At 42.3% G+C, this 16488-nt stretch overlaps 1 protein-coding gene across 1 annotated transcript in view; it reads left to right on the top strand.

Annotated features, from left to right (window-relative positions):
• Positions 1-438: 438 nt before the first annotated feature.
• The window catches only part of LOC122785302 (junction plakoglobin-like), a 78726-nt gene continuing 62676 nt past the window's right edge, over positions 439-16488 (top strand). The window contains exon 1 of the mRNA XM_044051036.1: positions 439-863. The gene's annotated coding sequence lies outside the window, so the exon portion shown is untranslated. The remainder of the gene's footprint in view (positions 864-16488) is intronic.

Genomic DNA, 16488 nt, shown 5'->3' with positions numbered 1-16488 from the left:
TGCAGTCCATATATATATACATATATATATATATGTATATATATATGTATATATACATATATATATATGTATATATATCTATATATATATATATATATATATATATATATATATATATATACATATATGTATACATCATTTAACTCATAATTTAATCAATTTGGTTCGGAGAGTGATGGGCAAACTGACCAATGACGGTTGGATTGGAAGTGGGCGGGCCTAAAACAAAAGCTCCTCGGCCTCCGTGAAGTTTTAACAGCGCAGGTCTCACTGCAGACCACGCCCCCCAGAGTGCCGAGAGCGGTCGAGAGCGCGGCGTTGTGGCTAGCTTGATAGCATCGCGTTTGTCAAGTGTTGTTGTTTTTCTTTCACAGAAAAACTTCAAGTAATAAAAAATTAAAGTCCAACTCCAGAAGAGGAATTAAAAGAAAAGGTTCTGAAAGTGGAAAAAAACATTCTTATTAGTTGTTGACGTGCGCACAGCGTACCGGAAGCTGCAGAGTGAAAACTACCTTGACTTCCGCCGGCTCAACACTGAAGTGACAGTCACGTAGAAAGTTGGAGGCGAGGAGCTCATCAGACCTGCTGCACTTTGTGACACTTAACGAGCTGACTGAGAACATGCCGCACCTGTGTCACCTGCTGCTGACCAGCCCCGTGTCCACCTCCACCGTGGAGCGGTCATACTCGGCTCTGAACGCCAGAACCACAACCAGAACCACAACCAGAACCACAACCAGAACCACAACCAGTACCGGACAGGGTCGCCTGGGAGCTTTGGTACTGATGTCCATAGAGAAAGGACTTCTTTTGGAGCTCAAGTCAAAGGACAAACCGACGAATGGATGTGGTGTTCATGTAAGGTAGGTCTATGTTGTAATCCACATCAAGGGCGCGTGGGACTGTGTTTCTGAAACTTCCGGGGACAATAACCGGAGCTGAAGTGTGTTTGAAAAGTGCTGGTACTTCCCTCGCGTCGGAAGTGAGGCTCGGCACGCGCAGGGCGCACCGCACTTGTTTGTATCTTAAAAATAGTCTTTGTATTTAAACTGTATTGTAGTTTGAGGATGTTCATGAGTTTGTTTCTCAACGTGTGTGTGTGTGTGTGTGTGTGTGCGCGCGCCGTGATTTCATAGCGCTGTCCATGGTGATGAAATGAGCCTCGGTGTCACGTGGTGACCTGACTTTATATTTCCAGATGTTTGCGCTGAGTATGTTTATTTAATTTCAACTAAATGGTCTCCAGTTTTCTGAAGTTAATGTTGAGAATGTTATTGATGTTCTGGTCTATTTGTTTACATCCCTGTCATCGTTAATGAAAGAATTGCAGTTGTTTCACGAGTTAAATTCATCATTCTGTTGCTGTTTCCCGCGCTGATTTATTTTCTCTGCAGTGATGGCTGAGGTCAAGGCCCAGCTGTAGTGCTCACGGTTACACATGTGTGAGTAATATTATCCAATGTTTTTATCCTCTTTTATTTATTGTCTCTGCCTCTGCTTATACTACATGTTTGTATGTATGCGCCTTATAAAGCCCTGTAGAAGCTGTCATGATGACACAGAGGAGGAGGGAAGGGAATGAGACTGAAGGGGAGTTAAAAGGGGGAGGTAAGAGGGAGAAACAGAAAAAATAGAAGGAAAGGAAAGAGATAGCCTGGAGGACTTTCCCTCTCTCTGTGTAGGACAGTTATGGTGTGAAGCCAAGCGTTAAGAAATCATCTTGACAAAGCGTAGAAATGCTGCTGCTCAGCAGTGGCCAGAGCCAACACTCGGCTCTCATGTTGATAAATGTGTCTCTCTCTGACTTAACGAGTGCTTGTCATTTCAAAAAAACACATTATCCACTCATCTAATAGTGGACTCATTCAGTGATACTGAATAAGACACGATATAAGACTGCAGTCACCTGGTGACACTTGCATGAAGAGTTGTGTGTCATCTGCATGTTAATGTTCAATGGTGGTATAATCTATAATCTGAGCAGACTAACATGTAGACGTAGATTTGAAGAGACCCGGGAATAGTGATGGGCAAAGCAGTTCTTCTTCGGTGTACTGAATCATTAGAATCAGATCACCACATGGTTCAGTACTTCCTGCATAACTGGAGCACACACGCCGTCCGGCACAGTCACTGAAATACCATCGCTGGCCTTCAGCAGTGCTGTTGCTGATGCACCAGACTCCTCTGCTAAATCATAAGATTTTAGACATTTAGAAAGAGATTAGTGGGGTTTTTTTCCCATGAGATGCAGGAATGATTTCAGTGAGTGATTCAGTTCAGACGGGTCTTTCTGCATGGAGTTGGCATGTCCTCCCCGTGTGCATGGGTTTTCTCTGCCTTCCTCTCATGGTCCATAAACATGCAATATGGTAAATGGGTCACTCTAAATTGACTGTAGGTGTGAGAGTGAGTGAAAGTTTGTTTGTCTGTGTGTGTGTGTGTGTGTGGCTCTGTGATGGTCTGTCCAGGGTGTGACGCCGCCTATCGCCCTCTGTCAGCTGAGATTGGCACAGCGCCCCCTGTGACTCTCCTGTGGTCGATGATGGATGGATTCAGTTCAGTGCTTTCACCTGACCCTTGTAGAACTCAACACTCAGTCGTCCATGTGCATTAGCACAGTAGCAGAAAGTTCCATCCCCATGTCAGTATCAGCAGATATTTGCTTTATTTTAAGATCCACCCGATATGACTGTTGACTTAAACAGAAGGTAGAATTGTCTTCTACTTTCTTGACATCTGTGACTGTGCCAACATGCATCTCAGCTTAACAGGTCATCTCACCCTAAAACTCATCATGTCTCAAAAATAAGCTCAGTCATCCACAACACTGGCAACACGTCACTGAGCACACTATTAACAGAGAATATTAAATAAAAGACATTTCATTTATTTTCTTGGGGAAAAAATCAGTATTTTATTATAGAATAAGATCTTTGCACTTAATTTAGTGTCTGAAATGTTTGCATGTCATGATGAGAGTGAATCAGCAGAAACATCCCTTTCTGTTCTGAAAAATGTTGAATCACAAAATTCAGAGGTAAATTTGAGGTGAAACTGCACTAACAGTGTTGTGGTTCAGTCAACATCCAGACTGTGAGGTGTTGGAGAAAAGGTGTTGTTCTTTTGTTGAATGATAGGTCTTAAATGGATCCACAGTTATACATCACTGACACGACTACAATATTGATGTTTCACCACTTAAGCCCATTGACAGCTGATGCTCTGGAGTAACGGCCATCTTTAAAGCCATCTAAAATACCAGCATATCAGATCAGTGTGCTTAAGACCATGTAGAGAGAAAAGCAGCCTGTGTAACAGACTTGTGTGTGCAGCCTGTGTAACAGACGTGTGTGTGCAGCCTGTGTGTGTGCAGCCTGTGTAACAGGCGTGTGTGTGCAGCCTGTGTGCAGGCGTGTGTGTGCAGCCTGTGTAACAGGCGTGCAGTGTGTGCACAGCCTGTGTAACAGTGCGTGTGTAACCCGCAGCCTGTAACAGACGTGTGCAGTGTGTGCAGCCTGTAACAGACGCGTGTGCAGCCTGTGTAACAGACAGAAGCAGCGTGTGTGTGCAGCCTGTGTAACAGCCTGTGTGCAGCCTGTGTAACAGGCGTGTGCGTGCAGCCTGTGTAACAGCGTGCAGCCCATGCAACAGGCGTGCGTGCAGCCCATGTAACAGCGTGTGCCTGCAGCCCATGTAACAGATGTGTACCTGCAGCCAGTGTAACAGTGCGCGCGTGCAGCCTATGCGGAAAGCGTGTGCATGCAGCCTGTGCCAACAGACATATGCAGCCCGTAACAGCGCCTGCGTGCAGCCCGTGTAACAGGCGTGCGTGCAGCCTATGTAACAGGCGTGTGCATGCAGCCCGTGTAACAGGCGTGTGCAGCCCGCTTAACAGCGTGCGTGCAGCCTGTGTAACAGGCGTGTGCGTGCCTATGTAACAACATGTGCAGCCCATGTAACAGCGACTGCAGGGTGCAGCAACGTGTGCCTGCAGCCAGTGTAACAGCATAAGCGTGCAGCCTGGTAAGCCATGCGTGCAGTGCATGCAGCCTGTGTAACAGCATATGCAGCCCTTAACAGACATGCGTGCAGCCTGTGTAACAGCGTGCAGCCTATGTAACAGCGCGGTGAATGCAGCCTGTGTAACAAAGCGTGCAGCCCGTGTAACAGGCGTGATGCCGGTGCTGCAGCAGCCATGTGTGTGCAGTAACAACATGTGCAGCCGTGTGTGTGTGCAGCCCGGTGCAGCAACTTAACAGGCGTGTGCAGCCCATGACCATGTAGGCGTGTGTGTGCAGCCCATGTAACAGACGTGTAACATCGTGTACAGTGAAATAAGGGGGGGGGTCTTGATGACGACACCATGTTAATACTATATTTACAGTACAGTTAATACATGTGAAAGCCTTTCCAATCTATATCCGATCACAGGAAACTCATTCCAATGCCAAGTGTAAACGGGTCGAGTGAGAAAGATGATGAGCAGTATACTTGTCACTGCTTGAATATGATGAATATGATGATGAGCCATTGGAGAAAATACATGGTTTTAGGGCAGAAGTGTTGATATTGTGCTGGCAGCTACAAATAAGTGTGTGCTTGTGTTTAGGGCAGTGGTGGGGGCCCGGGGCCTGTCACGCCCTGTTTCTGTGAGATGGTTGCAGTTCCATCTTTCTTAAATGTTTGTACCACTTTTGCTACAGTATTCTGACTGATAAGTAAAGCTTTGCTGATCTTCTTGTAGCCTTCACCTTTGCGGTGTAAAGAAATGATTTTCTTTCTCAGGTCTTGAGACATTTCTCTTCCATGTGGTGTCATTGTTAACAACATGAAATGGAAAGGGGTTTATAGTCAACTGTCTGCTGGACACCTGTGTGATGAATAATTAGACTCACCTAAAAAAAACCCACTACAAATTGGACATTTGTAGTCATTTGTAAAGCTAAGGGTGAGCATCGTTGTCAGTTGTTGCCAAACAGATGAACGCGGTCTGTGTGAATATGAACTTATTCAGACTGAAAAAAAAACAGACTAGTTTCAACAGTAGTGGATCTGTTAGAAGCATGGACATCTCACATGAGTGTGGGTCTGTCAGGGTTTGCTGTTGGTCTGACTCTGTTTGTGTTTTTTTTGTGTTTTATTAATGCTGAGTGTGAGTGAGTGAGTGAGTGTGTGTGTGTGTGTGTTGGCAGCAGCCTCCCGGACATGTGCTGTATTCATTTGAGCCAGTGACAAACAAACAGTGATCATAACATGTTATCAGCTCTGCAAGTTGGCAACCTGCTCTGGCTGATAACACCTTCATCTGGACTGTGTGTGTGTGTGTGTGTGTGTTTGGTGACATTGTGTTATGTTGCAGTGAAGGGGAATTCTTCACTGTTGGTTCCTGGTGATTCATGATGGGCTTTTCCTGTTCTAGATGATATCAGTGTGAGCCACGCGTTGTCCATCCTACCATCTGAATTATGTGTGTGTTCCATGAACTCATTCTGTTGCAGTCACATTATAGAGACATGCATCTGTTACTGCTTCGGCTGTCCAAGTGAATGGAAGTCAATGCAGTGTCCTAAGAAGAACAGCTGTACAAACGTGTGTGTGATGGCTCAGTTACATGTTTTCAATCATTGCTTGGGTCACATCAGACATGGATCCTGTGTCGTCCTGTTTCACCGTTTCAGTTTTCCGAACCTTCAAGGTTCGACCTGTCCAGTTAATAATATATGTACACGTGCTTTTACTTCCTCAGCTAAGCCCTCAGCCCTCATTGATAGCACATCTGTTTAATATCCCATAGTCACGGTGACTGATCAACCTTTCGTAATCAAGCGCATAATAAAACACTCATTCATTGAAACCTATAAAGCGCTGGCCTCACCTCTAAAGTACATGGAAACACAGGAAACAGGAACATGTGAAACCTGCGGTGAAAGTAAACAAATGAACCAACAAGGACACCAGCTGTGTCTCAACACTCCGTCGGCTGCACACTTGGAGGAGACGGAAGTTAGACCGCTGTGAGAAGTGAGACAGTCTAGCCCACACAGCTCAACTCACAGGCTGCACACTCAGAGGTTAACTGCTGCCCTCCACAGGTTGAAGTCACAAATCACAGTTCTTCCTGCTTCCGCCTGACTCTTGGTTTTATCTTTAATCAGATATAAAAAATCTCATATGTGTATATATATATATATATATATATATATGTATATGTGTGTAGTAAGTGTGAGCAGGTGTGTGTGTGGATGCATAAAACAAAACTAAACTGAAACAAACAGCCGCGCCAAGGTCCATGTCCATGGTATCTGTGTCTGTGCGAGAGAGGCCAGCCAGAGTCTGAGAGAGAGAGAGAGAGCAGAGGCAGGAAGGAAGGCCTCTTGAAAGTGGTGTCCAGGTGTAGCTCATCCCTGTGCTGATGACCCCGCCTCCAGGCCTGAAACAAAACCCAGGCCAGCACAACACTTCCACAAAAAAGGGGTCGTCACAGAGTGAACATAATCAGTCCCACGTTCAGTACAGCATGACTGTGTGTGGAACAATCACTGCTCTGTAAAAATGTTTGACTTTACTTCAGAGAGTTGAGAATATGACGTCATCGTTTTCATAAAATACCGTCTTCGCTGTCTCCACGGAAACACCGAGATTTTCCTGCTCTGACAAAAATACCGCCACCTTCCCCAAAAATGAAAATAAAGAATGCATAATTATGTATTCACCTAAACCCGTAATATCTGAACGTTTGCTTTGTGCATTCTGCTGACTTGTCTGTGTTTGTGGCCTGCGCTGTGATGTTTGTGCTTTGTTTGTTCCTTCGTCGCATCATTTCTCAATATATTGGACTAAATCCTGAATATGAAACCCAAAGGAGAAACGCAGTGTGGACCAAACATCATAGACACAGCGAGGGTGCGGCTCTTTGAAGACTCGTAGACAACAGTGTGACAGTCGGGAAGTTTGACGAAAAGTGGGACAGAAGTTGATAGGAATAGAAAAAAAAGTGTATTTGTGGATCAGCCATTCTCATTCTCTTTTCATCGGTCTTAGCCAGCAGTGCTAATAGTGCAGGATTATCCACAGTGAAGATGAAAGGGCTTTCATTTCCCTCTGAGCCGCCTCAGTGTGTGCGTGCACATAAGAAAGGCTTTTTGTGCGACATTGTCAAAGACCAAAATAGCAGCCAGACAAAATGAGTAATTATCTGTCCTCTCTCTCTCACTCTCTTTGTGCTTTCTGTCAACACTGTCTCTCTCTCTCTCTGTCTCTCTCTCTCCGTCTGTCTTGCCTTTTCTGCCTTTCCTTTTATTTCCTCTCTGTGACGATGTGACTGTTGTCTTCAGGCAGCTCTTTGTCCACACTGAATTAACAGATCAAATGTAACATGGCCTCATATCCTCTTCTTTGTCCTCTCTTAGTTGGCAAACTGCTAAATAAACTGTGCATCACTGCCAGTACTGGCACCCCTGGATTTTTTCCAAAAAATGCACCATTTTTCTCAGAAAATGAATGCCATTTACACATTTTCTTGTACACATGTTTATTTCCTTTGTGTGCATTGAATTAACACAAAAAGGGAGGGGAAAAACCCCAAAGTGAATATAATTACAAGCAAAACTCAAAAAATGGGCCCGACAAAATTATTGGCACCGTCAATTTAATATTTGGTTGCAGACCCTTTGGAAAAAATAACTGAAATCAATCTCTCCCTATAACCATCAACAAGCTTCTTGCACCTCTCAACTGGAATTTTGGACCACTCCAGTTCTCTCATATTTGAAGGGTGCCTTCTCCCAACAGCAGTTTTTAAGTTTCCTCCACAGATTTTCAATGGGATTTAAGATCTGGACTCATTGCTGGCCACGTTAGAACCCTCCAGCACTTTGTTTTCATCCATTTCTGTGTGCTTTTAGAGGTATGTTTGTGGTCATTGTCCTGCTGGAAGACCCATGACCTAGGACGCAAACTCAGCTTTCTGACACTGGGCCCTACGTTGCGACCCAAAATCCCTTGGTAATCTTCAGATTTCATGATGCCTTGCACACAGTCAGAGACAGACACACAAGTGTGTGCAGTCCCAAAGTAACGCTGGTGCAATGTTTGCACTTCTGTCACTTCATTAGTCCTCCTCTCAAATACTGTGAAGGCCCCGTAAAGCAGATGTTGAAGGCGACGACCAAGTTTCCCCTATTTTCTGCGTATTTTCCAATAAAGTGACAATACATTCACTGTACAGGGGTACTGACATGACTACAACCACAACTCAGTACTACACACTCAGTACCGATCCTGTACCTAAAGTCGTGTTGTATACTTTATCACAGTACAAGTTAAGTCTTACAGTATAAGTATCTCCCCACAGAAAGAGTGGACTACTAATTGTGCCCTTGTGGTGAAAACGTTACAAATTATTATTATTATTATCTTCTTTAGATTGAATTCACTCTGTCCACTCTCTGACGATCCAAACATCCATTTCAAGCACAATCTTGTACGAGTGAAAGGTTTTTGTCTTGTATTTCTATTTTTGACAATTTAAGGATCATTGTAAATTCCTCTGGTTGACCGTCTTCCAACCCATGATCCAACAGCTTCAACGCAGCTTCGATGAGCTGTCTTTCAACTTGAAGATTGTGGGTTCGATTCCCGGCTCTGCTAGATGTGTCTTTGGGCAAGACACTTAAGCCCACATTGCTCTTGACGGCTGTGAGTGAACGGGTGTGAAAGATGAGTGGGTGAAAAACTGTAGTGTGACGCAGCTTTGAGTGGTCATCAAGACTAGAAAAGACTTAGTTCACTTTCAAAGGAAAACAAGGTGTTTGGTTTGTTATGGCTGAACTGTTCCTGTGTTCTCTTTCTACTCATGATCCTATTTTGTAAAAAGTGCTTAGAATCCTTCCTTTGAAGGTATAAACTAGTGCTGTCAGTTGAACACATTATTAACGGCGTTAACGCAAACCCATTTTAACGAGGTCCATTTTTTTATCGTGAGATTAACGTTCTTTTACGTTAACGATTAACAAAGGAATGAAATTGAATTGTGTCCTTTTCACTTTTACGTCACTTTTTACCACCACAATTCACTGATGGTGGTGATGAGCAATATTTGATCAGATGCTTCGTGTGTTTTGTGAGATCCTGGGACAATACGACGTAAAACACAATATATGTGCTTTTGGAAAGTTGGATAATGGATGACATGGGAGGAAGGTTAAATCATAGATTACACAGAGAGGAAAGATGCAATTCTAATGTATTTGTTGATTGATGTGAGTGAATGACAGCACTTTCTAATGCAGCGTCTTATGCAAATAACTACACGCTTTAAATTGACTTGTGTGACAAACATATTCACAAAGCAACAGTGGACATTTATTCTGTGTCTATTTATCAGACCAAACTGTCAGTGACAGTTGAGCATCGATCTCATCTAACACTGAGTTACATGAAGAACTGATGTTTGTTTCCATTGTTCAACACATTGATCGTTCTGTCTGCACCTGTCTGTCGCTGTATGTTATAATGGACGTGATTTACAGTATGACAACAGCAATGGTGCCAGGTGCTCTTATACATTTGTTTCCCCCTTTTGCAGCCTTACATTATTGGCTTCTATCAGACAGTAGATAAGATATGATAAGGTAAGATCAGATAATTACCTCTCACCTCTGGATTTATCATCACTATTATTATTATTTTATAATTTAAAAGTCGAAAAATCAGTAACTGTATAAACTTGTAACCTGATACAGTTGTTGTGTATCTGCTCCTGGTCTCTCTCTCTCTTCTGTCTCTACCTCATCTCCCTCTTGTCCTTTCTCTCCCCCCTTTCTGTCCCCCACCTCTCCACTGTCCCCCATTTTTCCTTTCACCCCAACCGGTCGAGGCAGATGACCGCACACCTCTGAGCCTGGTTCTGTCAGAGATTTCTTCTTCTGTTAAGAGGGAGTTTTTTCTCTCCACTGATGCCTAGTGTTTGCTCATTGTGTGAACTGTTGTGTTTCTCTGCTCTCCTTGATGTTGTCTATGTACAGTGCCTTGAGATAATGTATGTTATGATTTGGCGCCATACAAATAAAATTGAATTGAATTGAATTGAATTGGTTACCCTCCATAACCTCTCATTATTCTTGGAGTTAAAACTTTTTGAACGTTCTTAGTCAAATCCCTGTCCCCTGTAAAAGCTAGCGAGAACAATGTGACCTCTCAACAAGTCATCGTTGTGTCAGTTTTCAACAGAAAGTGTTGCAAAGGCCCTGCAGAGAGTATCGCTCTCATGTCAGAGCACAGCTTGGTGTGCCATCAGAGAGCTTCTCTTCATCATAACCAACACATTCTTTGACAGCTTGCTATAGAATAGCATTCATAGCATTTTCAAAGCTAAATATAACAGGTTGTTATGCTTATACTCAACAACATGCTCATGCTCGGAACCCTCTGGCTGATGGTCTCCAACTTTGTTGGATCAGTTCAGTGGATGTTGGAGAGAGACTGGGCCATTTTGAGCTTCAGATGCTACTTCATCGTGTAGCATCTTCTGGTATTCTGGTATTTCCAAGGACCTTCAGGAGAGAATGTTCTCAGCCAGATATAAAACTTTGGCCTGACCAGTTGCTTCAGGTTCAAACACTCTTGGTCCACTCTGATTCATCATGTGTTGCTTGTGTTCATAATTGGTTCTCGAACCTCTCTTTTTTTTCTCTCTTTAAGAGTAAGAACAGTCATTTTCATTCCTTTTGAGATGATGACCTCAATTTGAGGTTTGCAATTTGTCTGAGTGCAAGACGCCCCTGCGCGGTCTGGCTCAGACTCCAAATCATCAGAATAAGACTCTGTTGGAGTCGTTGCTTTTGTCTATTGCTTGAAAAAGAATCATAAATGGAAGAGGTTAGGCTGTCCAACATAAGGTCTTCATCAGTGCACATTTTAATGTATCCTTGTCCTTTTTATTCACGGCACTGACTTTGTCTTCTACTGTGAACACACTCTTCATCATATACTGCTTCCTGTGTAGCAAAAAAAAAAAATACATGTACATGTAAATACATACCTCTGATTTTATTCTGATAAAGCAGATTTAAAATACACTGAAAATAAAAATTAGAACTTTTTTTAGCTTTTAACATAAAATAACTGCACTCAACACAAACCATTTTAGACTGCAGATTGTTCCTCTTCACAGCATTGATTAGTGTACGGGAAAATTGATGCTGAAACTGCAGTTCTGATCATTATTAAAAATCGTTAAGATTACGATTAACTTTATTGTCTTGGGCCCTACACCCATGCTGCAGTCAAAAAAACATATACAACACATTTTAAAATGTATGAAAGTATGTAAACAAAAGGCAAATACACAACAATAGACAACCACAGTTGCACCAGCTACAGTATAAGAACCTAGGTCACAACAGGGCAATAAAGATTCTATTCTCATCCAGGACTCAGAGCTCGGAGATGATTTGATGACTTTTGGGATAAAAAGTGGATCCATTTTCATTCTGGTTCCCGTCTGACCGAAGAATTGAGACGTCCATTCATCCCTGTTTAAAAAAAAAAGAAGAAATTCTCCTTGAAAATAAATATTTGTTCAGTGCTAAAATAGAAACATGATCTAGGTGAAACTTGTTGGTGGACGGGAACGCATCACCCCGATACTTTATTCCCTCCACTGGCTGCCTGTGTGTTTTAGAAGAGATTTAAACTTGTAATGTTTGTGTTTAAAGCTCTAAATGGCCTCGCCCTTAACTGAGATGTGAACTGTTCGTAAGCACGGCAGAGATCCTGCTTGACGTGCCCACGTCAACATGTAAACAGTGGGGTGGCCGAGCTTTCTCAGTTGCCGCCCCCAGGCTCTGGGATTGAGTACAATCAGCCAGGGGTGGAGTCGAACTTGCGACCATTGCGACCATGATGTCTCTCGCACACATGTGTTTTTGTTGTTTTGTATGCTTTGATTCATGCGTCATGAATTTGTTTTTACTGTCTGCTGTTAACGCTGTGGCTCTGTAGTGTTTGTATTATGTGAAGCACTTTGGTCAACTGTGTGTTGTTGTAAAGAGCTATAGAAATAAAAATTACATTACGTTATGCCAAAGTGACCATGATGTAATCTACATCACTAAAGATTAACTGCATTCCCTGATGAGTGGAGTTCTGTCCTGGCCTCAATCAGACAGTGTCACCGTAGAGCTCCTGTAAATAAGCAGACAACAAGCCAAACATAAGTCAGTGTTAAACTGTACTAATTCATTGTCATCGCTCAAACAATGTGCGACACAACAGCACAATCTGAGGTAATATTAGATTGTACCTTTTAAATATTTCACACAAAATAACATTAGATCTTCCTTTTGATCATAATTTCCAAGATGAGCAACGAAGGAGCAAAGAGCTGACGATATATAATTTAAAGCCGACAAATCAGTCCCAATGTATGACGTGTTGTACAACTTGCCTTTTCTCACTGTGTGGAGCCAGGTTTTCTGGCTCCACACAGTGTGCAGGCGGAAACTTGTGCAGAGAATATGTCAATAACCTCAGCTGTCAGTTCATCAGCTGCCATCTCTCACTCACATCAACCTCACTCGCTCTCTCCCATCTGTCTCCATCTTAGTCTGCGTTCATCTCTTTTATCTCCCTAGTCAACGTCATTGTGATTCCTCCAGTAAAAATACACACACACACACACACACACAGTGGTAGGAAAATATATATATTGGGAAGGTCAAAGGTCAGGGAACCAGTGATGTAGGTAAACAGTTGAAGCTCAGACCAGTGGGTCAACGTTAACCCAAGTACGGGCTCATCTGCTGATCAGCACATAAACACACACATAGACACACGACCTAATGCCTTGCACATGCACGTATAAAGAGTGAGTGTGAGTCAGTCTTAACCTGAGGGAGGCAGAGATACAGAACTGAATTGCATCTTCTGTTATCCTTGTTAAGCTTGTTGTCTTTCACATCTGCCTACATCGTTGTCATTTTCTCCACAACAACAACATTCTTGTACATGGACATAAACCTTAACCATCACAACTAAATGCCAAGTCTTAACCCAGAAACAGCCCTTTTATAATAAATGTCAATCGCAGATGATGTGGTGCCACGCCCCCTTTCCCTGCCACACACACTCGCTTAACTGTTTCTGATGTAACTTCTATATTCACATTTACATGTGTGTAGATTTCATTTGCTCCCGTTCAGCAGCACATCTGCAGCGTTCATGTATTCACACAGTGACACAGCATGAACACTCCCATTCAGTCCTTGTTAGTTTCACTTCCTGATGAATAATTTTCTTTACTCTTTCAGTGGCCTCAGCGTAATTGTTTTTAAACATTTACAGTATTTCTATCACAATATAACTCCTTCATATTGATTGATATCGATCATTTTTCATCACCTATTAAAAATGAAGAATAGACAAATGTTTGTTTTTTCCCAACAAAGTTGAGTGACTTTATCCAACGTATTGTAATTCTGTCACTCTTCTGAACTGGAGCTAAAAATGTGACCTGAAGCCCAGGGACAAAGGCGTGAGTACAAATACAGAAAGTAACTAGAGTAAGGCTTCATTTATACCACAGCGGAACAATCTGGCAAAGACTGGTGCACAGAGCAGGAGTCCTGACGAGAAGATCAACGGATCTAGGCCAGCCACGCCCACCAAGCAGAACCCTACCTAACCATGACCAGACCGGCTGGCAGTAGACCATCACCTTTACAGACACAGAAAGCTTACCGTCGCACGGCGTTCCTGGTATCTGTGCTTGTAGCTTTAACTTTTAACAGCTTTCTCCTTGAGGCCATTTCCCTCCTCTCCACTATTCATTAACAGAAGTGCTTTCTTCTTTAGTTTTACAGAGGTCCCCACACACACACACACACACACACACGCACACACACACACACACACACACACACACACACACACACACACACACACACACAGCCACCTTCCATCACCTTTCTCGTTAATCCATCCCGCTAATAGCTTCATCAGTCATCATAAGAGTCTCCAGTCAGCTGCTCGTCATCGGCGAATGATTAGCTCACTTCCTCTCCTCCTGCTGCTTCCATTGATTAACCTGTGCAATCATTAGCTTTTAATTCAAAACTGTTTCCAATCAAAGTTGAAACTAATGGATGACATTGTAAAACGACCAGAGACTCGCGCACGCTCCTCCTGCAGTTCATTCAAATGGGCTTTTATGATTATCTGTTATTAAATGGTAAAGTGAAGGCAATCGCAGTGCTTTTACAAAGCAACACGCTTGTTTTGTGCTCCACTGAATTTAATGAAACTCTGTCCCTCTGTTTCCCCACAACTAGCTCTCATTCTCAATTACATATGGAACGTATTATTTCCAAGATTGCATTTGTTGTTTCACACATAACCAGTTGTGACATCTTTCACAAATGAGGAAAAAATTCTACTCTGTTGCACATTTGTGTGGTTATGAGAACATTCCAGCAGGGGAAAATGCTCAGATATGTGCTGTTGTATTGATACTTCATTAATAAAAGTTTGCTAGAATGCGATTAACTTTGTGAATCAGCTGTTTATCACAGGTTGTCTGACCCGATATATTCCCACAGCAGCATGGGCAAGAGCGGAGGGCAGCAGTTATGTATAAATAACAAAGACCAGCAACCAGCACTGTGTTCCGGTGGGTGTTAAGAAAAGAAGGAGGCAGTAATGCAACTTTGGATGTGTTTAAAACACCAAAGAAGTAAGAAAAGAAACATAACTTAAGAAATCACAGGATAAAACACATGGTTACTATGACTACCTGCCTGGAAGACTCTCCTCAGCAAACAGCATGAGAAGTCTTGGGTTGTAGTGAAGGAAGAGGCACACTGTGTTTTACATAGTTACCGTTATTGTCTTGTTAACTTTGTATTTTTGTGATCGCAGGAACAGCCCTCGTCATAGTTGATCTCAGTTTCATATTAATGAGTCTCATGTCACACAGATCTTGAGATTCATGTGATTGTTATTGGACAACAATAAGTTGAACGGGTGAACCGGATAAAGTAGCCATTTAGTGTATATGTTGCAGTTATTGAGTTTGTTTGTTTTTTCAAGAAAGTAAAACAAATCTTGTTTCTGGGAAATTGTTCTTTTTTTCTGCCTGAAAAGAAAAATAGTCTTGATTAGCAAGTTCTGCCCGAGAAAGATAATCTTATTTCAAGAAACAATATCTATCTTTGTTTTACTAAGGTTTACATTCTTAAAGTCAGTTGAATCAAGTACAAGTAAAACAAAAAAAAAAGTTTTACACTGTCAGTTAAGAAGTCTTAACTTTAAATGAGTTCAATGGATTTCAGAGCGGAAATAAAAAGTTGGCGATTTCAGTTCAGTTTGGAGGCTGTTGGAGGGTAGTAGCCACATATCTTACAGTGTCAGTGGAGTGGCTCAGTGGTTAAGACTGGTACCCTATGTGCGAAAAACATCATGGTCGCAAGTTCGATTCCACCCCTCGGGGATTGTACTCAATTTCATTGTAAGTCGCTTTGGATAAAAGCGTGTGCTAAATGACATGTAATGTAATGTAATGTCAGTGTAACAACTTGGTTGAACAGGTTATAGAAATGATAATGTCATAATTATTGAATAAGTTAATTATACAAAAGATACAATTTGTTGTATGTTTGTCTCTTGCTTTGATGGATGCAGCAGTGATACGATAAGTTTGATACCTCTCATTTATTATCACCGACATCATTATTATTATTATTGTTATTCTATCTGTCAATTATAACTTACACATCATTTGTGTTACAGTGGTTTACTGGGTCAGTGACTGATGCTCAGCCTCCCTTCTGCCTGATTTCTAAAGCTCAACACGTATGCCTTACAGACAGGGCGAGCAGAGAGCTCAGACGGGAACTTTATTTAGGACAGATTGTCCTCAGAGGATCACTCCTGTCACACTGCTGTCCCACCCTGGTATTTTCGGGTTTTTTGTGTTCCTTAAAATCCATGTCAGAATGCCTAAATAGACTATTTCAGCCTCTTTCCTCTTATGCCTGTTGATGGCAGCTGCCAGTCTTCAATTTTCTCTTGAATGAATCCTTATAGTTAGTGTTATATGGCTGAGATAATGTGCACATTTTCAGGTAAAGACTTGTCAAGGTGTTCCTTTCACTCTTTACACTCTTTACCCAAAACACGTTTGTGATTGAGGCAATTTTGACTTCCTCAGCTTCAGGTGACATAGAGCAGGTTGTCATCCAACTGTAGCTCAGAATTTAAAGCTGCAACGTGCAGGAAATTAGTTGATTGTTGAGTTTCATTGACATTTTGGGCTTTCAACTCTCTGTCCCGAGCTTCTTCCATCAGCTAAACATAGACAGACCAAGGCAATCTCTCATGAAATAATATTGACATGCTTTATTGTAATATTCCCTTTATTTTAGTTTGTTTTTAAAGCATAGGAAGTTGCTGCTGTGTTTTGAACGTCCTGCCAAAGGGCAACAGGAA

Source organism: Solea senegalensis, linkage group LG19 (assembly GCF_019176455.1).
Source record: "Solea senegalensis isolate Sse05_10M linkage group LG19, IFAPA_SoseM_1, whole genome shotgun sequence".
Classification (NCBI taxonomy): domain Eukaryota; kingdom Metazoa; phylum Chordata; class Actinopteri; order Pleuronectiformes; family Soleidae; genus Solea; species Solea senegalensis.
The sequence above is the reverse complement of the archived record's forward strand: the minus strand, read 5'-3'. Positions and strand labels throughout refer to the sequence as shown.